Raw genomic sequence first — 6,342 nt, 5'->3', positions numbered from 1 at the left:
AAAGGTTTCTTTTGAATGGAAGTCATCTTCCCAGCCCGACCGAACCTGAAGGTTTGGCCGTGTAGGGAAAATTGCATTGCATTGCAAATGTGCACAAAGATGCACACAAACAAACACACACACACACACACACACAAACGACAAGCCTCCCCTTCATTCCCAAAAAGCGGTGAACGGAGGTTAACGAGGCCTGTCGGTGTCGCCATCCATCGCAGGTACGATGCTGCGCTCGGCGCTGACGGCGGCGCACGCTGACATTCATCTGGAGGTTCTGTAATTAGCCTGCTCTCTAACACACACACACACACACACACACACACACACACACACACACATAGGAACCGGTGAATGCGCGAACATTTGCCACCGTGCGTATCAATCAAGGCATATAACAGTTTGGTAATTGGAACAACATGTGGGAAAATGTTGCTGTCGGAGGCCGAGGAGGAAGTGGAGGATGTGTGCGACGCGTTGGGAAGAGTGAAGCCGAGGAAACTTCCCGCACAGCTTTTATTTCTGGGAAGTCATCCTGTGATTTTTTTTTTTTTGTTGTATGTGCCTTCACTCAGCAAAAAGATAAACACCAGAGCAAATAATTTCCATTTATTTGTGTGCCTCTGATGCAGCCAAACCTTTTGAAACGCACACGCAAATTTCCGGGCAAATGCTTAATGACAGTAATTCGGATTGAGAGAAAAATTTAAGGGTGTCAGAAAAACTGCCTCTGAATGTGACACTGGAATATCAAGAGAGAAAAAACACAGGGACGAGCCGTCGGATGTCTTTGGTCGAGCCAGTGACCTCGTGTGTTCCTGCCATTTTCTCATTTCTCAACATATTATTTTCAACTTTAACCAGCGTTGACATCTAACTCCCCGGCACTTTTTTTTTTTTTTCACCTTTAGCTTCTCTTCGTGCCGTTCCGCCCACAGTGCTGTCACTTTTTAACACGTCAACGTCCGCTCCAACGCCAGTAGTTTGCTGGTAAACTATTTTTTTCCTTATTTTCCCCTCGATTTCAGCCGCTCATATCGACATTTATCTCGGCGTGCGATGTCCCTGAAGCATTTTTTACCTCATTATTTTTTTTAACTTCTTATTTGACGGTAATTACGGTTGCATGACGTGAGTTGGAGGATGTTCACCCTGCCAACGCGGCATGGTGTGATTAATGCACAACAACAGAGATGCGTATCACCTCATCACCCAGAGTTTAGCTCCGCCGTGCCTTTCCTCCAGTTCGCACATCTGCCAGTTGAGCCTGAACGGCTGCTACGTGAGCTCTGCTGCAGCCTCCGACGTCCCCAAAGGAACCTCTTCTTTGATTTGCCACCCAGAGATTTCAAGTAAATCAGATATTTGGACCGCTGTTGGGGTACACAAAGTCTCCTTCCTGCTTCCAATTGTGACTGCTGCAAAACTGATGATTACTTTTAGTATTATTATTATGATTATTATTTTCAGTGTCAGGTCTATATTTATTTCGCAGGTGATCAAAATCCTTTATTTGATGAAAAGAGGTGTGGGGGGGAATCCACACTTGTTTGCAGAGGAAGATTGCGCTCTTGTTGGCGGAAAACAAGATGTTTTTTCCCTCAATAACCGACAAAGATCACTGTATCTGTGGATTCATGATAGTGAAAACAGGATATTAAAAAGAAAACCAAAAGAGTTTTTTGGGGGTGGAGTCAGGAATGTGTGCGAGGCTCTGCCGCCTCAATCATATTGACATTAAAAACTTATTTTTTCAAATCTCCCCTTCACCCCCTCCCTCTCCCCCACTTTCAAAAGGAGACTGTGGAACAATGAGAGGCAGCGGCTCAGCTCCCACAGCACAATAAAGACCAATATGATTCCCGTTTGCCAGGATATCAGCGCCGCGATGTCTAGATGCAACGGCATATTAGACGGCTATCTGGCATCTACCGACGTCGAGGGTTCGGGGGGAAGTGGGGGTGGAGCGGAGGGGCGGATGAGCGGAGGCGGCTGTGGGTTGGGGTTCGGCACGGTGCTGCCGAACGCATGTACCAGCTTTCTCAGCTGTAACTGCGGCGACGGGGGAGGGATTAAATGAGCAGCTGTCAGTCTTAGCGCTGGTGGTGAAGTCCCATATTGAGTGAAATCTACTCGGCCGATGTGCTCCAACAATACTCTGCAGCAGAAGCTGGGCAGGAATGAGCAGAATACATCATGGCCTTGCTTCTCTCTTCAGGAGCTAAAACGATGCAATCGTCAAAACAGCAGCATAGCGCAACATGCATCCCAGGCTCGACATCCATCAGCTGGGGGGGGGGGGGCTCGGTTCGGTTCGACCCAGCCTGAACAGCAACACACTGCAATTCTGCCTTGCCGCGTGCAGGCGTGCGTGTTCTCCCTGTGACTGTGCGTGTCTCTCTGCAGCTCCTCCAGCTTCCTCCCACAGTCCAGAGACATGCACATTAGGCTGATTGCTAATGTGGCTAATTACACAGCAATTTCTTACTCGAGAATGTCACCTTGGTCATTAAGTTATTAGGGTTTTGCTGTGCCTGCCGACGACATGGCGGCGAGCAGCAAAGGGGGGGAATTTTATTTTTCTGCAATGCTTCCACTTTCAAACATGTTCCAGTGATTATTGTTAGTTTGAACAACTGCAGAAATTCTTGTGTAAGTCCGGGCCGCCGCACGCTATCTTTCTCTCAAGGTTGGGGCATCTTAATAAAGACGTTTGCTCTGAATGGCAAGCATGCAGACAAAAACCTCAGGCGGAAATTTTGCAGAATATACCCCCCCCCCCTCCCCCGCCCCCCCAAGCTGAGCCTTTTCAAAACTTTTTATCAGTTTCCCTCAAATTTAAGCCCACAGCAGTGCGTCGGCCCACTCCGCCTGTGGCTTTGTGTTGCGCGGCCGCAGGCCCTGCGTGAGTTTTGCCAGCGCGATCGTGTGCAGCCGGATACAGACGTCGTCATTAAAACGCACAGGAACCTTTTGTGTCATTTCTTGGCGGTGAATCAACAGGCGCCGCAGTCCCCGGAATTGGAACGAGGTGAGTTTTCCACGTGGCAGTTTTATTCATGAGCTCCTCCACAAGGTTAGCCTGGTGCTCGGAAGCAAGGCAAAAGAAAAAATAATAATAAATAAATAAATAAATAAATAAATAAATAAATAAATAAATTTAAAAAAGCTGTTCCGACGCCAGACAACAGAGGGTTGGACAGAGACTTCCGTCCCCGAAACATTTCAGATTGTGACAGCTGAATATTGGTGACTGCGCGCCCTCTGGCATTTCTAATAATGCCCCTCTGTTCTATTTACATTTTTTCCCTCCTCCTCCTGCTGGTGTTTTCTCCTCGTCTCCTCCCACTCTCCCCCTCTCTCCCTCACCCTCGCTGCCCGTCAAACGTGTCCGCGGCGAGGGAGGCTGAGCGCCTGTCATGTTCCGCAGCGTGATGCCGCCTCACTCATTATGCGCCGGTGACATCATTACAAAAGCAATCACGGGGCTGTGATAAACACCGGGCTAATTAAAAAGACAGGCTGATGAACTAACTAACAATTGTGCACGACGAGCTCGCGCACATGCACGCACACACACACACACACACACACACACACACACACACACACACACACGTACAACATACACACACACACACACAAACGTGCAGGCGAACAGCGGCACTCCCTGCCATTTTTAGTTGTGCTGGTGATACATTGTTCAGCCCTGGAGAAATGAAGCTGCCTCAGGCCGAGGAGAGTGCATTCCAGATTTTTGTTGCTTTTAGTTTTTCTAGTTTTGTCCCAAAACTAGACCTCCACTGCATATTTTACGACCTTCCTTCCGGACCTCACACTAAACATTATTGGCATTTTAGTGGCATGCAAAAGTTTTTGCATGCTTGCAGACCAGGACTGGGCAAGGCCGTTCAAAACTCCTCTCCATGGCCGTGTGCAGTAGATCAGGGCGGATACTTCTAGATTTTCCTCACAGCAGCTGGAGTGTCAGAATTAACCACTTAACGCAAAAAAAAAAAACTTTGGAAAGAGATTTGTATGAGGGTTTCTTTTTTTTTTTTTTTATGTGTGTGTGTTTTATGGCTTTATATGTTGTTCAAGTACATAGATTTGTTATCTGTAATATTTGGAAAACAATTCAATCCATCAACAGTAGTGTAGTAGGTTGGAAAAGCTACAACTTATAGTTGCTTACACGTATGCAGACACCCCTTATTCATTCATTCATTCATTCAACCTATTCGTCTACTACGTTATTTACATGTAACGTTTCCGACCGAAACTATAGCTTTCAGCCGAGAGAGGGCGACTGTGTGCTGACCAGCTCGCCGGGTGGTTTTCCTGCTCATGCGCAGTAAGACATGAAACGTCACGGCGTAGCCAAGACGACGGCTACGTCCAGCGATATACGAACTTCTCCCCCAGTAGGGCCACCGGTACGTTGAAAGCAGTTTCTCCTCGTTGTTTTTCGGTGCTTGGTCGGACATGGCGTTGACGCGGCTGTGCGTTTACTGGCTTGTTGCTGTTGTTTTGGTTAGCTAGCATGGTGTTTCCGTTTTAGTTTGAAGCGTTATGGGACTCGCGCTGACATGAGGAAAAGTGGCGGGCTTTTGCCGGGTGTCTGCACGAAGTTGTATTAGTAAAAAAAAAAAAAAAAAAAAAACACTATATAAACACTGGCACGACAGCGTTGTCTCGCAATTATGGTTCGCCGTGTACAGGTGTGTGTGTGTGTGTGTGTGTGTGTGTGTGTGTGTGTGTGTGTGTGTGTGTGTGTGTGTGTGTGTGTGACGAGAAAAAGTGGCGGGCTTTTGCCGAGTGTGTGTGTGTGTGTGTGTGAGACGAGAAAAAAGGCGGGCTTTTGCCGTGTGTGTGTGTGTGTGTGTGTGTGAGAGAGAGAGAGAGAGAGAGATTTGTATAACATACGTTATATAACGATATTTTTTTTGTTGTTGTTTTAAGTTAACCCACTTTCAGATTTTATGTTGGGTTACTTTGCATTTGTACTTAGTTGTGTTTCTCTGTGCTTTCCTATTTGTACTGTTGGTTTTTGTTTACATTTGTTTTTCCTCTGTTGGTATGTTTCGGTAATGGTTTTAAATTTATTTTTTATTTTGTGGATTAATACGCACGAGTGAATATTATTGGTATTTTTTTTGTAATTAAGGTGATAATATTCGGTCTTGTTGGTTGGTAATATTACCATAAATCCTGCCTGTGCAATTTGAATAAGCCGGCTAGAGTCAAAGTGACATTCTTGACTGATGTAAACAATGCTTGTTTTTCTGCACTGCTCCTCTCACTCCCTCCATACGGAAGCTGTGTTTTCTGTGCATCCATTAGCCGGAAGGAGGAGGATAATAAAGCATGGGAGGTTTCAGTTATCATAAAGCCTCCCGTCTTTTGACCTTTTCAGTGCTCATCACTGCTGTTGTCTTTGGGTGTGAGGGAATTAAAGGATCACTCCGGGATAGCTTGTCTAATCTAATCAGTGTGAACTGGGGGGAAGAGGAGTTCCTGCCATGCTGGAGTCTTGCAATATGAGGTGTGGGACCATACGTGCACCCTCTTTAGGCCCCTGCAAAGGGCAGCTCTTAATCAACTCTGTACAGTCGTAAGAAGAGTGTCGCTGGAGGTGAGAATATTGCTGTGAGTGGCGTCGCACCTTCGGTCTGCACGGGAGAGCAGTTTCGTCTCTGGGTGGAAAGGCAAAGAGATGTGGTATATTTTTGTAAATGCGTTTAAAAAAAACAACAAAAAAAACTGTCTTGCATGAAGTAGTGGTAGGCCGGGGAAAAGACAGTTTCCTCCCTGTTCACTTTATGATATTGTTATAAATGCACAGTGCTTTTTAAGCCAATAAACTTTTTTAAACGCACCTGCAAGCGATGGACAAGTGCCATGCATAATCCCCATAAATCACCGTGCATAAATCACCACCGCCCTTGGCTCCATGACTGAAGTCGTCACGGACGCGTCATGCACCACAGCTACAGCTACCCGAGGCATTAAAGTTTTCCCTTTTCTGCTGATTGAGTCACTTAATCACGTATCGATTCCTATTTAAGTGAAGTTTTATGCTAAATATTTAATAATGCATCATCAACGGGTGTTTTAATGTCGCCCTTCAGCGCTCGATTGCCCTCTCACCGCTGCGGTTCGTCTTTAGAAGCGAAAAAGATAGATTGCCTCTTACTTTATTATCTTTTTTCACCGTAAAATGTGCATTAAATGTGTGAATAAATGTTATTCATTGAGCGACCAGCCGCTTGGCATTCAATTAATGCTCCAAAGAGCGCCTTGCACTGCCGCTGTCTGGTCGCCTACCTGAAAGTTTGTGTATGAAGT

Source organism: Nelusetta ayraudi, unplaced genomic scaffold (assembly GCF_046127955.1).
Source record: "Nelusetta ayraudi isolate G7.1 ecotype Tasmania unplaced genomic scaffold, CSIRO-AGI_Nayr_v1 ptg000166l, whole genome shotgun sequence".
NCBI classification, from domain to species: Eukaryota; Metazoa; Chordata; class Actinopteri; order Tetraodontiformes; family Monacanthidae; genus Nelusetta; species Nelusetta ayraudi.
Note: the sequence above shows the minus strand (reverse complement) of the source record.